The sequence below is a fragment of the Canis aureus genome, chromosome 20, assembly GCF_053574225.1.
Source record: "Canis aureus isolate CA01 chromosome 20, VMU_Caureus_v.1.0, whole genome shotgun sequence".
NCBI lineage: Eukaryota > Metazoa > Chordata > Mammalia > Carnivora > Canidae > Canis > Canis aureus.
Window position 1 is genome coordinate 29,821,182 of NC_135630.1, and position 18,213 is coordinate 29,839,394.

The following is an 18,213-nucleotide window of genomic DNA, read 5'->3' on the forward strand; positions in this document are numbered from 1 at the left end:
CTCAACCACTGAGCCACCCAGCAGAAAGTTTTCTCTGGTTGGGAACAAAAGACGGAGTCAGAGATTCAATATGTGAGGAGGATTTGATTTTCAAGAAATTTTTTTTTAATAATTATGTTCTACATCATGGTTTTATTTTTTTAAAGATTTATTTATTGATTTATGATAGACATAGAGAGAGAGAGAGAACCAGAGACACAGGAGGAGGGAGAAGCAGGCTCCATGCAGGGAGCCTGACGTGGGACACGATCCCGGGACTCCAGGATTGTGCCCCGGGCCAAAGGCAGGCGCTAAACTGCTGAGCCACCCAGGGATCCCCTGATTTTCAAGAAATTTTTTGTTCCTGGCTTTGAGGACAGAGGGGTCACGTGGCAAGGAACACTGGTGGACTCTGGAAGCTGACAGCAGGCCCTGGCTAACTGCCAGCAAGGAAATGGGGACTTCAACCCTACAACCACAAGGAACTGAATCCTGCCAACAAGAATGAGGACGGAAGCAGATCTTTCCAAGAGCCTCCAGCTAAGAACTCAGCCCAGCTGACATCCTGATCTCATCCTTGTGATACCCAACAGAGAACCCAGCCATGATGCCCTGCTGACTGCGACCTATAGAATGGTGAACTAATGTGTAGGTGTTGTGTTAAGCCACTAAGTCTGTGGCAGTTAGTTATGCAGCAATAGAAAACTCACATAGCATGCCTCTTCTCTGAGGTCTTCCCTCATTCCTCAGGCACACTGTGACTTCTCTCTGCTGCTGGGGCACCTCAGCTACAGGGCAAGTCACTAAATATTATAATCATCCACTTAGCAGTCTGCCCTGTTCACAAGATTCCAGAGTTCCTGAGAAATGTTGGAAACTATCACTTCATCACTGCAAAGTCAGGCACAGAGCAGGAAAGCAAAAATAATGGTTAAGTGAAGAGTTTCATTAAGAAAAAAAAATCATAATATCACTAATTTGTAATCATATATACTAAAATCTCCAAAGATGCAGATTTAATGTCTAAGCAGGAGAAAAAGTGACCAGGTAAAAAGAGAATGGAGGAAAAAGTTTATTACTATACATGCAGGGTGTTTCTAAGGAACCAGATGTGAATGAAGTACTCAGGTAGGGTAGGTAGTTGAGGGAAGAAGCAGAAGTATGAGGAAAAAAATCCATCTCTACATTACTTAGTAAATAGGTATTTATTGAATGTCTGCTATGCAGTCAGGCCAGGAACTGGGGAAAACAATACAGGATCTAAATCTTGCCCTCAAAAATACCGAGAGCCTCCTTTCTGCGGTGGTATACCAGGCTTAGAATGTTAGAATCAAAACAAATCTTAAAGATCTTGATTTTCTGTGTACTTAAGCTTTAAAATCCTCTACTTTTTGAACCAGTGGGAGCAAACTGATTTTCTATCGATCTGGGTATTTTTGAGGTCCTCTGGTATAGGCCCTTCTTTGTCTTGTCTGCCTAACTCTGTGCAGAGCAGATGAACCATTATCAGCTCGGTCTGATAGTCATTTAGGTGGTTTTGAGGCTTTCACTATTACAAACACCTGCCAAATAGCAACTTGGCGCCGTCGCCTCTGCTATCTCTGAAAGGGTCTGTGATGAGGACTCCAGGGAGGGGCCCCAGATACTTAGTGATCGTCCAGCACCGTCTCCCAGGGTAGGGTCCCTGCCCCACGGAGGCCCGCTCCTTGAGCAGCTTGGGCCGCGGAGTTGGAGCAGATGCTCCCCTCCAGGCCTGCTGGTGCCGCTGCCATCTCGCTGAATTCAAGCGCGGGGCTGGAACTGAGGTCCGGAATAGGCCGGAGGCGGCGGGGCGGGTGGGGGCGCGTGGGGGCGGGTGGGGGAGGGGTCCACCAGGGACCGAGAAACCCAGTAGACGCTGAGCGAGGGGAAAATGGTTCCGGAAGTCGTCCGGGGTACTTGAGGGAAGAAGAGATGGGGCGGAAAAGATGCTTTCTAGGTCAGAGCAGCGTGGGCTGGAAACGGTCGGAATACAGGTCAGTGACCGCGGCCAGGGCCTCTCCCGCCACGCGGTTAGTTCGCGCTGCCTCCTGCGGGCCCCGCGGAGCGAGGGGGTCGGGGCGAGACTCGGGTTTGGGCTCCTGCCACCGCGCTGGGGCGGGGCGTCGGACTCCTCTCTGGGCCGCTCCCCGTCTGTTGCCCTGGGGGAGTGGCGCCTGCGGGGGCCCCCAGAACGGCGATAGGCAGTAAACCGGGGGGCCGTACAGCTTGGAAGGCCCGCGGGGGTTGACGGCCGGCCGCCAAGCCGACAGGGACCTCTAACGTCCTGGGCACTTGGCTCATCAGCGGTGGCGCGTCTGCCTTCGGCCCGGTCCTTGCCGCGGTCCTGGGACCGGCTCCCGCATGGGGGTCCCCGCAGGGAGCCTGCTTCTCCCTCTGCCCATTTCCCTGTCTCTCTGCGGCTCTCATGAATAAATAAAGTCTTCACATGATTTCTAAAGTGCTTCAGAAAATAAGTCCGCAGTGGAGCTCGAGAATTCAGAGGCAGAGGGCTTTCCGCCCGCCGCCTGCGTGCGAGCGCGGCCGCTCCCCTCCCGGTCGCCGCCCCCGCAGGAGCCAGTCCCGCGCCGGCCGGGAGGGCCCCCGCGCCAGGACTCCCACGGGAGCCGGACGACACAGGCGCGCGTGCGCGTGCGCGAGCGCGGCGGCGGCGGCCCGGAGCTCGGGGCGGGGCCGGCTCCGCGGCTGACCCGGGCTGGGAATCCCCGCGCCGCCCAGAGGGTGGGGGCCGCCGAGCGTGCGTGGGCGCCGCCGGCCACTGCGCAGGCGCGGGCACGCTCCCCTCGGCCTCCGCGCGGCGTCGCAGGGTGGGCGCGCGCGCCCGCGGCGGCCTCGGCTCCCGGCTGGCGGGAGGGCTGCGCGCGCACGAGCGAGCCGGCCGTGACGTGCGCCGCGCTACGCCCGACGTCACGGGCCCGTGTGTAGTGGCGGCCCCGCTGTCCTCAGCTGCGGCGCCTGACGGAGGTGGTGCGGCCGCTGGGTGCGGCGTTAAGGGGGCGCGCGGCGGCGGCGGCGGCGGCGGCGACGCGGCCGACGACGACGGGCAGGCCGGGCACCTCCGGCCGCGGAGTCTCCGCTCCCGCCCCTCCTTCGGCTTCTGGCGGCGCCCGGCCCACGGCTTCCTCCCTTCCTGCCCAGCTTCGCGCGGGCCTCGGGGCCGCGGCGGCGAGGACCGAGGGGCGCCCAGAGGCCCCGGCCGGCCGCGACGGCCCGCGCGGGCTCCATGTGAAGGAGGGACCCGGCCCGCGCCAGACTCCTCGCGCGCCCCTCCGGCCCCCGGGGGCCCGCGGCGTCCCCGGAGCGGGGGGCGCGGTGACAGGCCGCGCGGGGGCGGAGGGGCGGGCTCGGAGGCGGTGGCGGCCCCTCCTCGGGCCTGCGGCTCCCTGCGTCCCCGCGGAGCGGCCGGTACGTGCCTGTGTGTGTGCGGGGCGGGGACCGCGGCGGGCCTGGGCGCAGCAGCCCCGCCGGGGGTTTCGCTGGGTGGCCGTCCCGCTCGCGGCGGGCAGATCTCGGGGTCCCGCACCCCGACCCGAAGCCCAGGTCTGAGCCAAGTGGACGGCTGGCCGTGTGGCTGTCAGACACGTACTCCGCAGGGCTTTAGAAGGAAGATCGCAGCTGGTGCCTGGGAGGAGAAGTGTTCCATGCAGCGAGCGAAAAAGTGCTTGTCTTTGCGTTGTCACATCGCGATAATCTCTTGATGGGGGCTGATGCTTCCTTCTCGCTCTGGCTCGCGCTTGCGGTGCGGCCGGCAGTTGTCTTGCACGGTCTGACTTCGTCTCAGCGCAGGGAGGTCAGTACGTGTCTCCCCATTTTACAGACGGAAAATTGAGTCTCGGAGAGATTAGGGAGTTTGGCCAAGGTGATGCAACTGGTGATCCGGGAAGCCTTAATTCCGAAAATATGATGTCTTTTCTGTAGGACTGCATCTTTGAGTCTTGAAAAAATAAATATATGAGGAAAATGAGAATAGCTGGGGAGTTTCTTCCTGCGAGTGAATTCTAAACATCATAGGTAGACGTAGTAGGCTGTCCGATGTGTTTTGCTGCAACCTAGCCAAGTCATTTTTTTTTTTTGGCTCCTCCCCACTATAAGAATTACTTTTAAAAGGTGGCGCTGGGCACCTTTACCCTTTTGCAGGAGGACTGAACAAGAGAATTTTTAACTTTTATTAAACGAGGAAATGTGGTAAAGACTATTTGATACATATTGAAAGATGGTGACAATTAAAAAATATAATTGGTAAGATGCGTATTTCCCGAAAAGTTACAATTTTACTTGTGCAGTTTATTCTTGACACATACGGGGAACTCGCAGTTGGGTTATTAGCTTGAGATTTCCTTATTGCAAAACTTGTTGAGTTATGTGACAATGGCTGAACGTACTTAGTACTTTGTGCAGTCTTATGCAATACTTCTGGGTTGAGTGTCAAAATTCAGTGTGTAGAATTGTAGAGTATCTAGAAAGTTATCTTTTAATAGTATGATGTTTTTTTCCCTTTTCGTTTATTTGTGTGTGGTGACTGAAGAGTGTTTATAAACTAAAAATTGTCATTTTAGCATTGGTCTGTACTATTTCTTTGTGGTTAGTGAAAAAGAAAATATTCCTCCCTATAAAAGAAAATATTGATAAATTCTTTGAGTAGGTGAAGCTTCACATATGGTTGCAAATGTTTAAGAAATGTACTGATGCCCAATTAATTACATTACTCTATAATTTCCTCCAGTATTTTATCAGGTTTGGGAAAAATTGTAGTCGAATGTTTTAGTATTGTCTGTAGAGAAAAGGTGACAAGTGGTTGGTTCATAGCTTGATTTGTTATTTGGTTAGAATATAGATTATGTTGAGTCCTGTTGATTTATGTTGAATGTGATATCATTATAGAATGGTTATCTTGGCACAATCTCCATGTGTTTCTTTAGAGAGAAGTAGCTGTTAAAGGCTTATTTTTTAAAATTGGATTACATTGTAGACTCTGTCTATTAAGCAGTGGTTTATGTGGCTCTTTAATTTATAGTTTCACCTTGCTGCTACCAAAGCAGTAAACTATATTTAGTAGATGCTGTACTAAAATGAAGTCATGTTAGGTTCCTGACAACTTTGGTTTTGGGTTGATCTTTTTTTCCCTTGTTGAATTGGAGCTCTCTGGGCTCCTCAACACCCTCTCCCAACTTTTTTCTATTATGAAACAATTTCAAACATACAGGAAATTATAATGGAGTGAACATCCATATCATGACCCTCTAGATTCAATATTTGTTGACATCTTGCTGTATTTGCTTTATCTATAAATATGTGTGTATTATTTTTGGTTCACCTATTTGAAACTAAACTGTAGACATTATGTCAGCATACATTTCCAAAGATGGACATTTCTTAATATAGCCAAAATACCATTATTATTAATTTTTTAGCACATATTTTCTAATTAATAATTAGTTGATAGTTTCTTGTTAATTCCTTAATGCAATCTAACATCATCCATATATAAATCTCCCTATTTATCCTGATTGGTCTTCTATGGTTTTTTATGCCCAGCCACACCAAACCAAGATACAAGGTTTTATTCACTGCATTGGTTAAATCTCTTTGGTCCCTTTGAATCTAGAACAGTTTCAACTGCCCCCTTTAAAATCAAGTTGCCTTTTTTTTTTTTTTTTTTAAAGCACTCAAGCCAGTTTTCTTATAAAATGAATCACATTTTGTATTTGTCTGATTTTTTTTTCCCCCACTCATGGTGTCATTTCGCATGTTCCTCTATTACCCTGTATTAGTTAACTACAAGCTAGCTTTAAAGGCTTGATTAGGGGACGCCTGGGTGCCTCAGTGGTTTGGCGCCTGCCTTTGGCCCAGGATGTGATCCCAGAATCCCGGGATCGAGTCCCACATCAGGCTACCTTCATGGAGCCTGCTTCTCCCTCTGCCTCTGTCTCTGCCCCTCTCCCTCTATGTCTCTCATGAATAAAGAAATAAAATCTTTAAAAAACCAACGTAAAGGCTGTGAACATAATTAAAATGTTTTTTAAAAAATAAAAAAAATAAAGGCTTGACTAGCTTCAAACTAAATATTTTGGAAGAGAATAACCCCCAAGTGATGCTGTGTAGTTACTATTACTTCCCATCAGGTCATATACTGTCAAGTCCCATTGTTTGTGATGCTGAGTTTGATCACTTGGTTATGGGGGCTAAGGTAAGGTATGTTTTCTCCGTTGAAATTAGCAATCTGTGGCATGATTAATTAGCACTGTATTGCTAGCTTGTTCTCCAATAATCTGTCATTGAACAGTTATAGCATCTATTGCTGACCCTTTTTAGGTCAACTTTTGAATTTCGGTGTTAACAATCTTTTGTTGAGATATATATACACATACACACACACATATATATAAATAAAAATCACAGGAATTTGTAAAATATCCTATACAGTTATATTGGATTCTGATTTTGTGGTTTTTAAATTTTTTAAATTATGAATTCCAGGTATCTCCTGTTATGAATAATAATAAGAAAAAACCTGGTTTGTGAAAAATGGGAAAAACTCAATGCCTCTCTTTTCCTGTACTCTCACCAAAGGAGTGCGATTTTTTTCTTAGCCAAGACAACAGAAATAACCAGAATATAATAAAGGAAGAATGGATTTACTAAAAAGCATTTTGAGAAGACTATTTTCTGGTAGAATGCGAGGAGTACTAGATCGAGGGTCAGAAGATCTAAATTCTAGTCCTAATTCTACCACTATGTGAAGTTTAAGAATTAAAACATTTTTTAAACCTCACTTGGCATTCTCATTTCATAATGATCAAGTTAGTGAACATTTATGAATTTCTTTTTATTGAAGTATAATTGACATACAATATCCTATTAGTTTTAGGTGTAAAGCAGTTACTCAATACTTTTATACATTACAGAATGATCTCCATAAGTCTGCATACCATCTGTCACCTTATAATGTTATTATAATATTACTGGCTGTATTCTCTATGCTGCATATTACATTCTTGTGACTTATTTATTTTATGAATACTATGGTTTCTGATTATGAGATGTGTTGGCTACATTTAGAGGTGAACCTCATTTTAATTAAGCCAGGTAGAAATAAATATATGTAATATGAAATTGAATTTATTTCCCAAGAATTAACACATTTAATAGGTTATTGGGTTTTTTCTAATTAATTTTTTTAGGTTAATGTTTTGGAGAAGGTTTCATAATAGGATTTACTGAAGTAATATATTCTCTCATTAAAAATATGATTTAGGGGTGCCTATTTGGTTTAGTTGGTTAGACGTCCAACTCTTGATTTCCGCTCTGGTTGTCCGGTTGGGATTCTCTCTCCTCCTCTCCCCTTCCCCAGTGCTTGCGAGCAATGGTGTGCTTGCTCTCTTTCTCTTTCTAAATAATCATTTTTTAAAAATAGGATTTAATTCATTATAAAGTTTTTTCACATATCTCTTGAAAGTCACAATGACCTGTATATATGGAAATAAATAATCTCTTTCCTTATTCTCAAGTGTGTGAGAGGGGTATCTCTCAATCTATACACACACTTAGGTTTATAAGAAATGTATCTGTATAATTTTGTTTTTTGCCTTGTATATCCCTGGGATTTATTGGGAACATTGGTTGACTGCATTTTTTATGGTGTTAATAGTGTATTGGCTTTGTAACATATTTTGTGTTGTTTTCTTTATTGTTACTTAACTCTTAGATTGTCGCTTAATTTTTTTGTTCCACTTTGTCTTCCCAACTAACAGCATAGGGTTGAATCTTGGAGTCCTTCCTTAGACTTGCACACTGCCTTTCTTGTAAGTGCTCAAGACTGTTTTGTTTGAGAGTCATAGTACCATAAATTTTATAAGCATTCTGTGGCTATAAACTTTGGGAGGCTTTTCTAAAGGTAATATTTCCCATTTGGGCAGTTAGTCATTTATGTGGACCTTAATAATTAATACTGACAAATTAAAATAATAGTTGAAGATATGGTTTTATCAGTATCCTTTGGTCATTCCCAAATTAGGTTTCCTCATCACGACTACCTCAGAATGCTCCTCAGGTATACTGTACTTGCCTCTACTGTGGTATTCACCACATTGTGTTATAATTATGTCTGTCCTCCACTAGGAAGTTAGCTGTTTCAAGGACAGAGACAGTGTTTTGTTGATTCGGGTGCACCTAGCATAATGCCTGGAGCCAAATATTTATTGAATAAATAGAATTGACAGAAGGGACCTCTTTTTACAGGGTCCTAAGATTTTTAAAAGATGGTACCTACCAAATCATTGGTCACTTAGAAAAGTTTCTTCCTAATTTACTGGTTGAGGTTTGTTTATTCTCTCTTGTGGCATTGTTTGGCAAATTTAAGCACTTTCTATGTTCTAGGCACTGATTTAAGTACTGTGTTAAAGATACTCATTTAATCCCTATTAAGAACCCAATGAATTAGTTACTGTTACTGTACTCAGATTAGGGAACTGAAGCACAGAGACCAATAGTAACTTGCTCATGTTCACACTTTTTTTTGGATGTCAGAGCTGGAACTTGAATGTAGACAGTCCAGCTCCACAATCTGTGCTCTTAACAGTTGCATCATGCTACCTCTCTGCTTTATCAGGGCAACCAGAAAATTGGATTTGCTTTGCCAGAGTAGTGTCATTACCATTCATGGAGTGCCTACTATGTACCAGGATAGGGAGAGCACTTCAGAAGGCCTTGAAGAGGAGGTAGTATTTCAACTGAGTTAACAAAATTAGTAAACTCTACATAGTTTACTAATAATGATAGTGATTATAATGTTTACTGAAAAAAAATTAAGTATAGAAAAGATAAGGAAAAAATTAGTAATCAGTTAAGAGTAGGTATTTGGGAGTCAGACCAAAATGTGAGTCCCAGCTCTGCTGTTTATCCTTTCTGTGCCTCACTTATCCGTAAAACAGACATAATAGTACCTAACTCATAGGTTTGTCCTGAGGTTTATTTTTTATTTTTTTATTTTTTAAGATTTTATTTATTCATTCATGAAAGACACAGAGAGAGAGAGAGAGAGAGAGGCAGAGACACAGGCAGAGGGAGAAGCAGGCTCCATGCAGGGAGCCCAATGTGGGACTCGATCCCAGGACCCCAGGATCACACCCTGAGCCAAAGGCAGACGCTCAACCACTGAGCCACCCAGGTGTCCTCTGTCATGAGGCTTAAATGAGATAATATGTTTAGTTCTTCACATATAAAAAGCTAATAAAACATTATGAGCATTGTAAAAATCTCCCATGGTTCACTTAGGTTGTCTATTTTAATGTAGATAGAAGCCTTTCTATTTGATGTCATTAAAACTGGTGGTGGTTAGTTTAATTTTTTAAAAATATAAGAGGAATTAAAACATTTTTACTTTGTTTAATTTAAAAAAAACAGATGTAAAGAAGTCTGAATCATGTGATCCATCTAGAGTTATGATTATTCCTCTTAGTCTTTTACGGTATTTACCTATGCTCACTTTAACAACAATTTTCTTTAAAGATGTTATTTATTTTTTGACACAGTGCATGCATGCACAAGCAAGGGGAGTGGTAGAGGCAGGGAGAAAGGGAGAAGCAGGTTCCCCACTGAGCAGGGAGCCAGATGCAGGAGCTAAAGGCAGACACTTAACTGACTGACCCCCCCAGGCACCCCAACAATTGTTTCTTTTTTTTTTTTTTTTTGAACCTTGACTGAGTCTTTCTAAACACTCAACTTCATTTTCATAGGAACAACTCTCTTCAGATTTACAAGTTCATTGGTTTATATAATATTTAAACTATATAACAAGTACATAAACATTTTATTCTTGGTAAATTGATGAGTGCAGAAATGTACTGCTTTAGTAAAAAATAAGCTTAATATTGAATGCTCAGCATTTTATCAGAAGACTGATAGGTAGAGGTAGAGAGTGTTGGTTGGTTTGCTAAGGAGGTTGGGTAAGAGAAAATGTTGATTTCTTGTCTTCTGTTTCTGAATGTATGTATTATACAGATATTTAAACGCCTAGGGAATATAGATTGAGAGTTAATAGTCATAATATCTCAATTTTATTTCAGTTCTTTCAGGTTTTATTTTTTCATCTGTACCTTTGTTTTTTCTTTGTATTATGGTTCCTTGGCAATGTGTATAGTTTTCAGATTTCCATTCTCCATCCTTCATATTTATCATCATCTTTCAATATTTTCATCTGTTATTTTACTTTGCATTCTAGGAGAGCTTCTTGTGTTTGACACAATGTGGTTGCATAACCACATTCACAGTTCTGCTGTTTTGCCCTCTCATAAAGGCATGTCTTCTGGCATTGAGGATATCACATAGTTTTCTATAAATTTCAGAATGTATCCTGGGAGGAGGAAGTAATATTTAAATGTCTGTTACATGCCAGAAGCTTTACACACATTAATTTTTTAGTAACCATGGTAGACCATATCATCTTGATTTTACAGGCAAAGAAATTGAGGCTTAGAGGTGTTAGGAATCTTGTTCAGTGTCACATAGTAGAGTTGGGATTCTGCATGGCTTTTCTGGTTAGAGCAAGGGTTCCTTAGCCTTCTCTCTGCTTCCACATTATTTACATGAAGCATTCTCCTTGGAAATATGTTCACTGGAATCTTCTGGGGGTTGGGCCAACATAATTATTGGAAAACACACTCAAATACGGATATTATTCTTACCTCTCATTCTTTATAAATGATAGATCAGAGAATTCTGATAAATATTTGGGTAAAAATGATTTCTTTGTATTAGGTACACTTTTCAGTGGAAGAGAATAAACTGGTCCATTTTAAGTAAATGGTATAAGTGTGTTAACTTTTCTGGTATCTAGGAGAAGTTGTATGAGAGAGTTTAATGTACTTGGTCAGAGAATTGGTGACATTTCTTGAAATGAATAGAATGAACATGAGGAATTTTCAGTGTAATTTTTAAATTAAATTTCAAGACTATCATTTTGAGTAGTAACCCTCAAACTCAGGGGCTTAACACAACAAAGATGTATTTTTTGTTCATGCTGTATGTTGGGCTGCTTCTGCTCGACGTTGTCATCCTTACTTTGAATCCCACTTTGGATCCTTACTTTGAGAACTCACTTGGGAGCAGCCACTATCTGGAACATTACTAGTTGCCGTAGGTAAAAGAAAAACACCTTGTATCTTTCCTTTATATTGTGCTTCCTGGGAAGGAAACATTTTTTTCTTAATCTTTCTAGGTTCTTTGGTAAGTTGTCATAAGACTGATAAACTGAATTGAATTATGTATTTATTGGGAGCCCCATAAGAGTAGGAGACCCACAGTTAGTAAGGCAGTTGAGGCTTATATGCTGTCCTGGGCAGAGGAGAAGGGCTAAGGGGTCTGGGACTTCGAAGTGGGGAGGAATATGATTTATGGGAAGATGGGAAAAGCGGATGTTTGGTAAACATGTTTGCCATGCTTTGTGGAGACAGCGGGACACAGGAATTTGATCTCCAGGCCCTGTCGGTTCCCCTGCAATTTACCATGCCTACCCCATATTTTTTATAGTTATCTCTGATGATAGTTTCGATAGACCAGACCCTCTATCTAAATTTTTTAGGCAGTTAAAGGGAGGTTAAAAGCTCTTCCTGAATCTTTTGGGCCTTGATTCACTTCACATCAAAGTAATCTACATGCCAAAGTGTCATATTTGGAGGAGGCTTGTTCTGAACGTTCAAACTCAATACTTTGACGCTTATTGTTACCAGAATGGTATGTGGGAGGGGTTTTCATACGTTAAACAATTCTGTAATACCAGCCAGAGATAGTGTCAGATCCCACAGGTTAAGAGCTCAATCCTTTGGGACTGCCCTCTCCAGTGGCAGCGCTAGGTAGTTGCCTGTGCTTCAGACAGTTGGCTGTAAATCAGAGGTTCCTATCTTTGGAATTCTTTGGGTTCAATTGATTTGTTAGAGCAACTCACAGAATTCTGGATAATACTTACTGGATTACTGGTTTATTATAAAAGGATGTAACCTAGAAACAAGCAGATGGAAGAGATGCATAGGGCAAGGTTTGGGGAAAGGAAGGGCTGTGGAGCTTCCATCCTTTCTTCCAGTGTGCCACTCTTCCAACACTTCGGAGTGTCTACCGACTAAGAAGCTCTCCAAATCCCACGAGGGGTTTTAAATAGAGGCTTCTTACCTAGGCATGGTTGATTAATTCAATTGGCCATTGGTAGTTGAGCTTAATCTCCAGTCCCTCTTACCTCCCTAAAACCCATGGGAAGGAGTTCAAAGTTCCAAACCTCTAATTCCATGGTTGGTTCCTCCTGGCAGCCAGCTTCCATCACTAGATGCTTTTCAAAAGTCATCTCATTAGTATACACTGAAGTGTGACTTAAGGGTATTCTTTATAAATAACGGAAGACACCTACATTGTTCTAGCTACACCTGTGATGAGCATATCATAAAGTGCAAACTTGCTGAATCACTATATTGTACGCCCGAAATTAAGGTATCATTGCATATCAACTGTACTTCAGGTGTACCAAAAAAAAAAAAAAAAAAAAAAAGGACCTGTTTCTTCTGAGCTCTTTGCCAGAAATGGGGACAAAGACCTGGTATGTATTTCTTATCATAAATTATAAGCTCACACCAGGACAGAAGGAAACAAAGTATGTGAAAGCACAGTCTGGCTTTTAAAGCTTTTGCCTGGGAGAAATGTTTACCACTTGTATTGGCCAGAGGAAGTTTCATGGCTGTACCTGAGTTGCATAGGGTGGGGAAGTTCAATATTTCCAAATATCCAGAAGAACATCAAGTATTTGTGAACAGCCCTACCACAGAAGCAGTGCTGTGGAAAACTGTTCAAAAATTATTTTTTGGAAATTATTAATAGGAGCCAATCGGAAAAATACGAATTGATTTTTAAAAATAAGTCTTTGGGAACAGATCTAAAGCCTAAAATGGAGTCATTTTGTAATTGTTTCTGTGCCATTATTTAATGATTGCTAAATGTTCTCAAGTGATATTTTAGGTTTGGCCTAAAGATGCTTAGTTATCATTATTTGGTAAGCTTATGATTACTGTAAGTAGTTTAACTGACTTGACTACATTTTAATGGTATTTGTGGAGTGTTTTTTTTTTTTTTTAAGATTTATTTATTGAGAAATTGCATGTGCAGGAGGGGATTGTGGCAGGAGGCAAGGAGGGAGAGAGAGAATATCTCAAGTAGACCCTGAGCTGAGCACAGAGCCTGGAACCCTGAGATCACAACCTGAGCCAAAATCAAGTCTGTCGCTTAACTGAGCCACTGAGGAGCTACCCCCTCTTTTTTAAACTAGACCCCACTCCCAGCATGGCGCCAAAGATGGGGCTTGAACTCATGACCGAAAATCAGACCTGAGCTGAGATCAAGAGTCAGATGCTTAACTTATGAGCCACTCAGGCACTCCTGTGGAGTTTCAATACAAAATATTTTGTAAAAACAAAACAAAACAAAACAAAACAAAAAAACCAAAATATTTTGGTTTTTTGTTTTAATACAATAAGGAAATGAGACTAATGTCCTCTAATTTAATTTAAGGGAAGATTAACATGATCTATGTGATGGCTTTAATAATATTTTTATTATTATTTTTAAGATTTTTATTTATTCATAAGACACAGAGGCCGAGAGAAGCAGGCTCCTGGGTCCCTAGGATCACGCCCTGAAGGCAGGTGCTCAACCGCTGAGCCACCCAGGCGTCCCAGGCTTTAATATATTTTTAAATCAGTTTAGGCATTTTAAAATGCCTGTTGAAGCCTTTTTAAAATTAGTAATATTTTATTGTATAATACATATATATGAACAATGTCAAACTATATACAAAATCTGAGTTGCTTAGACACTATAAGGAAACATAAGAAGTAGAAGGTAACCCAGCCTTAGTGTTGATAAAAGTCTACTTTGAGAGAGATGGTATGATGTTAATCATCTAGTCTATAAGCAATACAGGGCTACAGTCTAATGACTTTACTCCCCCAGAGCACCATGCCCCTGCTTATATAATCTCGTCTCATGATTTGGGAAAAGGTAGATTAGTTATGTGGCTTGAGAACATGTATATATTTTATTCAGTATTGCAGAGTTATGCTGTATAGTCATGGACTGTTGGATACTGCCTTACTGTCAAGAGGCTTACTCAGGGATGTACCATGGGATTTCTTGCCTAGAAATTTCCTAAAGAGTACCACAAACTATACTTCAGATTGTTTGTTGAACGCTAATGGTAGGTAGGAAAGCCCGAGTTCTGTTGGTTTTTTTTTTTTTTTTTTAAGATTTTATTTATTCATGAGAGACGCAGAGAAGAGAGGCAGAGACATAGGCAGAGGGAGAAGCAGGCTCCTTGCAGGAGCCTGATGTGGGACTTGTTCCCAGGACCCCAGGGTCACAACCTGAGCCAAAGGCAGATGCTCAACCACCGAACCACACAGGTACTCCCTGAATTCTGCCTTAAATCTGACATTAATTAGAAATAGACTGTTACAGAGGGACTTGAAATTTCTGAATTTAAAAAAGTTGCCCTAAGTTATTTGTTAAGGACCTATCTAGCCTGTGAGACCCACAACATAATAGAAAATAGAGAGTCAAAAGAGATTGAAATTTCCTGTTTGAGGCGGTTGTTAGGATGACAGCAGTCCAGAGAAGATTTAATAGGGTAGCATTTGGAGAATAAATAGCTCTGTTTAAGTGTGACTAATTTGTCAGAACAAGATCTCATGAAAGTATTTTATTTTATTTATTTAAAATATTTTATTTATTCATGAGAGACACAGAGAGAGGGGCAGAGACACAGGTAGAGGGAGAAGCAGGCTCCATGCAGGGAGCCCAATGTGGGACTTGATCCCAGGTCTCCAGGATCAGGCCCTGGACTGAAGGCGGCGCTAAACCACTGAGCCACCCAGGGATCCTTATAAAGGTGTTTTATAGCCAGATACCTTGCATTGAGCTTGACATATAGGAGGCTTTCAGTAAAATGCCTGTTGAAAGTGAATGAATAACTTCAGAACTAATGTGATAGAAATCAGAATCATCTGTGATAGTTTAGTGATAAAATCCAGGATAGTAAACATTGGGCCTTAGAAAATAACAAAGAACTGAATTGTTCTCATGTTATGAACAGGGAGCCAAGACTTTGGAAATACTTTAGCTGAAAAGAGAAGGAAGGTCTTTTTGGAAAAGGGGTGGAAAAGTATTGGAAAAATGGTACATTCAGTCTTTAATGCCCACTAGAAATTAATAATAATTTAGGGATATACTTGAATAAGCCTGCAATGATTACATTAAACATGAAGCTTCACTACTTCTAGTGGAAAAAACATTTGGGACGAACCACATAACAACAAATATTTGTTTTCTCAGAATCCTTCCATATCCTTGTTTTTTGTTTCTCCATCTTCACATCTCCAACCAGAGTATAGAAGTACCCTGGGCATTCTTTTTTAAAATTTATTTTAAAAAAAGATTTTATTTATTTGAGAGAGAGAGAGAGAGTGCACAAGCACAAGGAAGGGGGGGAGCGGGGGGGGGGGAGGGCAGAGGAAGAGGAACAAGGAGACTCCACGCTGAGCAGGGAGCCCAACATGGGGCTCAATCCTGGACCCTGACCTGAGCAAAAGGCAGATGCTTAACCAGCTGAGCCACCCAGTGCCCTTACCCTAAGTGTTCTTAGCTTACTTTGTTCTTTGTTAGTAAATTGATACTGAATAATCTGATACCGACAGTGTTTTCTGTTACTTAAATCTGTCTTCTTTTGTAAATGAGAGGATCATGTAGGGAGATAAGATTCCTTTTTTTTTTTTAATGAAGATTTTATTTATTTGAGAGTAAGTGAGAATGAACATGAGTAAGAGAGAGTAGCGGGAGAAGCAGGCTCCCTGCTGAGCAGGGAGTTGACCCAGGGCTCAATCCCAGGACCCTGGATCATGACCTGAGGGGAAGGCGGATGCTCAACCTTAATGTACTGAGCCACCCAGGCGTCCTGTGGTTTCTTTAGAATAAGGGACACTTCACCCTGTTTGGAAGCAAGGATGGGCAGTGTAGAATATAAAAGAATGGTGATTGGAGGCTGTGAAAAGACCAAGTAGCCTAGATTTGGTTATGCAGGAAGATCTCAAGGAAAGTGTGCAGAGATTTCTTGGTCATTCGATTGGGAGGGTATTTGGGGCAGCTGGCTGGCTCAGTTGGTAGAGTATGTGACTCTTTTTTAAAATTTAAATTCAATTAACATATAGTGTATTATTAGTTTCAGAGGTAGAGTTCAGTGATTCATCAGTCTGTTATAATACCTAGTGCTCATGACATCGAGTATGTGACTCTTTATCTTGGGGTTGTGAGTTTGAGCCCCATGGTGGATGTAGAGATTACTTAGAAATAAAATCTATTAAAAAAATAAAAAGATTAGGAGGAGGGTCGAGTAGTTGCATTAGTTAGGGTTCAATCAGGGAAGGAGAAGTGCTATGATATTATGGAATAAAGGATTTATGAAAGGAGTGTAACCTGATACAGTTGTGGAAAAAAACTCATCAAAGTCTGTAAGGGGAAATTGGCAGATCAAAGAGTCAGTAATCGGCCTTTCTGAAGCAGTGGTACAATGGGTAAGTCAGAGTTTGTAGATAAATCTGAGGAGTTTAGTATGCCCAGGTGCTGGAGTAGAACCACAAAGTAGAGCTGGCGGAAAGTCTTTGGAAAGTTGTTGCCTTTCCATAGCTATGTCTTCTGTGGTTTTCAGTCAAGTTTTTGGTGGTGTACCTGAGGGTGTTGTTTGGTCAGAGAGGTACAATCAGGAAGAGCTGTATGCAGAGCAGGGGAGAGCAGACACATGGTGGAATCTGCTGGCAACTTTGTACCTGTCTATCAAACCTGGATCTTCAGAGTAATTTCCCCCATTGGCCAACTCTAAACTGGAGCCATATGGAAAGAGGATTCTGGAAAATACAATTTAAACTTAACCAAATTGACATAGTACACACTGCCACAGCAGGTGAGTGTGAGGTGGGTGGGGAAGTAGAGTTGGGGGTGTGATCATGATAACAGTGATATTTCTCATTTCTCATATTCTTCCATGAGAGGGCAGGTTCTTTAAATTCTCCAAGCCTTTTTCCACTTTTCCAAAATGGGGAGATAATATCTACCGTATAGGAGTGTTCTGAAGATTAAATGAAATGTTTGAAAGCATTTAGCAGAGTGTAAGCACAGTGGAAGCTATTAAAAATAGTAGCTTTTTTAATAGTAGTAATTAGTGAGGAGGGAAGATTATATTTTGAAAGGGAAGGGAAGAAGTGTGAAGAGAGATTGATGCTGGGAAGAATAAAGTAGAAGACATGATTCCTGTATTTGAGAATGTTGTGGTCTGTCTAGCTGCAGGGAACACACATAAACACATAGACGAGTTAGGGAGCTATTATAGGGAATAATATCCTTTATGAAAGATGGTCCTTTCTCATGGTGAGTGGAGAGACGGCAAGTGCTGTCATTCTAGTGTGGTTTAGGTTAAGTGGTAGTGTATATGAGTTGCCTAGCATACTGTCAGTGCACATAGGAAAATAATTATTTTCCACTTCTGTCATTTATAGAGGGAAAGCTGACCAGGAGAGGGTGATAGGGAACACTTAAGCTGAGTCTCTAAAAGATAGTTTAGACAGGTAGAAAAAAGGGAGGAAGCATTTCAGCAGACAGAAGAAATAAAAGCTAGGCATCAGGAAGACATGTAGCACTTCATTAGCACAGCTCAGTACCTATTGGTTCTTATTCTTTCCTTTGGTAATCTATTTATCATTTCTAGAGATTGTGTTTGCTTCTGCATGAGTCAGTTGCTTACCTTGAGATCATCAGTTTTGTGAGGGGTGGAGATGGTCAAAGGGACATATTGCCAGAAGAAGGCCACTGTAATGGGTAAATAACTTTAATCACTCCCTTTTCACTCTGTTATAGTTGTTCACTAATATAATTCTACCTTGTTTTTTTTTTTTTTTTGTGAGTGTGTTTTAAGAGTACAAAACACACAAAAAAGGGTCAGGGTGATCAGGGAGGGGTAGAGAGAATGGGGGGGGGGAGAGTCTTAAGCACTCCTGCATGCACAGTTTCTCAGATATTTTTTAAAGAGAAAGAGAGTGTGTACCCATGTGAGCAAGGTTGGGGCAGAGGGAGAAGAGAGATAATCCCAAGCCGACTCTGGCTGAGTGTGGAGCCTGA

At 42.2% G+C, this 18,213-nt stretch overlaps 1 protein-coding gene across 5 annotated transcripts in view; it reads left to right on the top strand.

Annotated features, from left to right (window-relative positions):
- The first annotated feature begins 1,849 nt into the window (after positions 1–1,849).
- MAP3K2 (mitogen-activated protein kinase kinase kinase 2) overlaps positions 1,850–18,213 on the top strand; it is a 94,628-nt gene continuing 78,264 nt past the window's right edge. Inside the window, exon 1 of one of the 5 annotated variants that reach the window (XM_077861286.1) lies at positions 1,850–1,994. The gene's annotated coding sequence lies outside the window, so the exon portion shown is untranslated. Of the gene's footprint in view, positions 1,995–3,278; positions 3,424–3,500; positions 3,809–18,213 lie in introns of those variants that run through there. The other 4 variants (XM_077861288.1, XM_077861285.1, XM_077861289.1 and 1 more) reach the window with 4 other exon arrangements.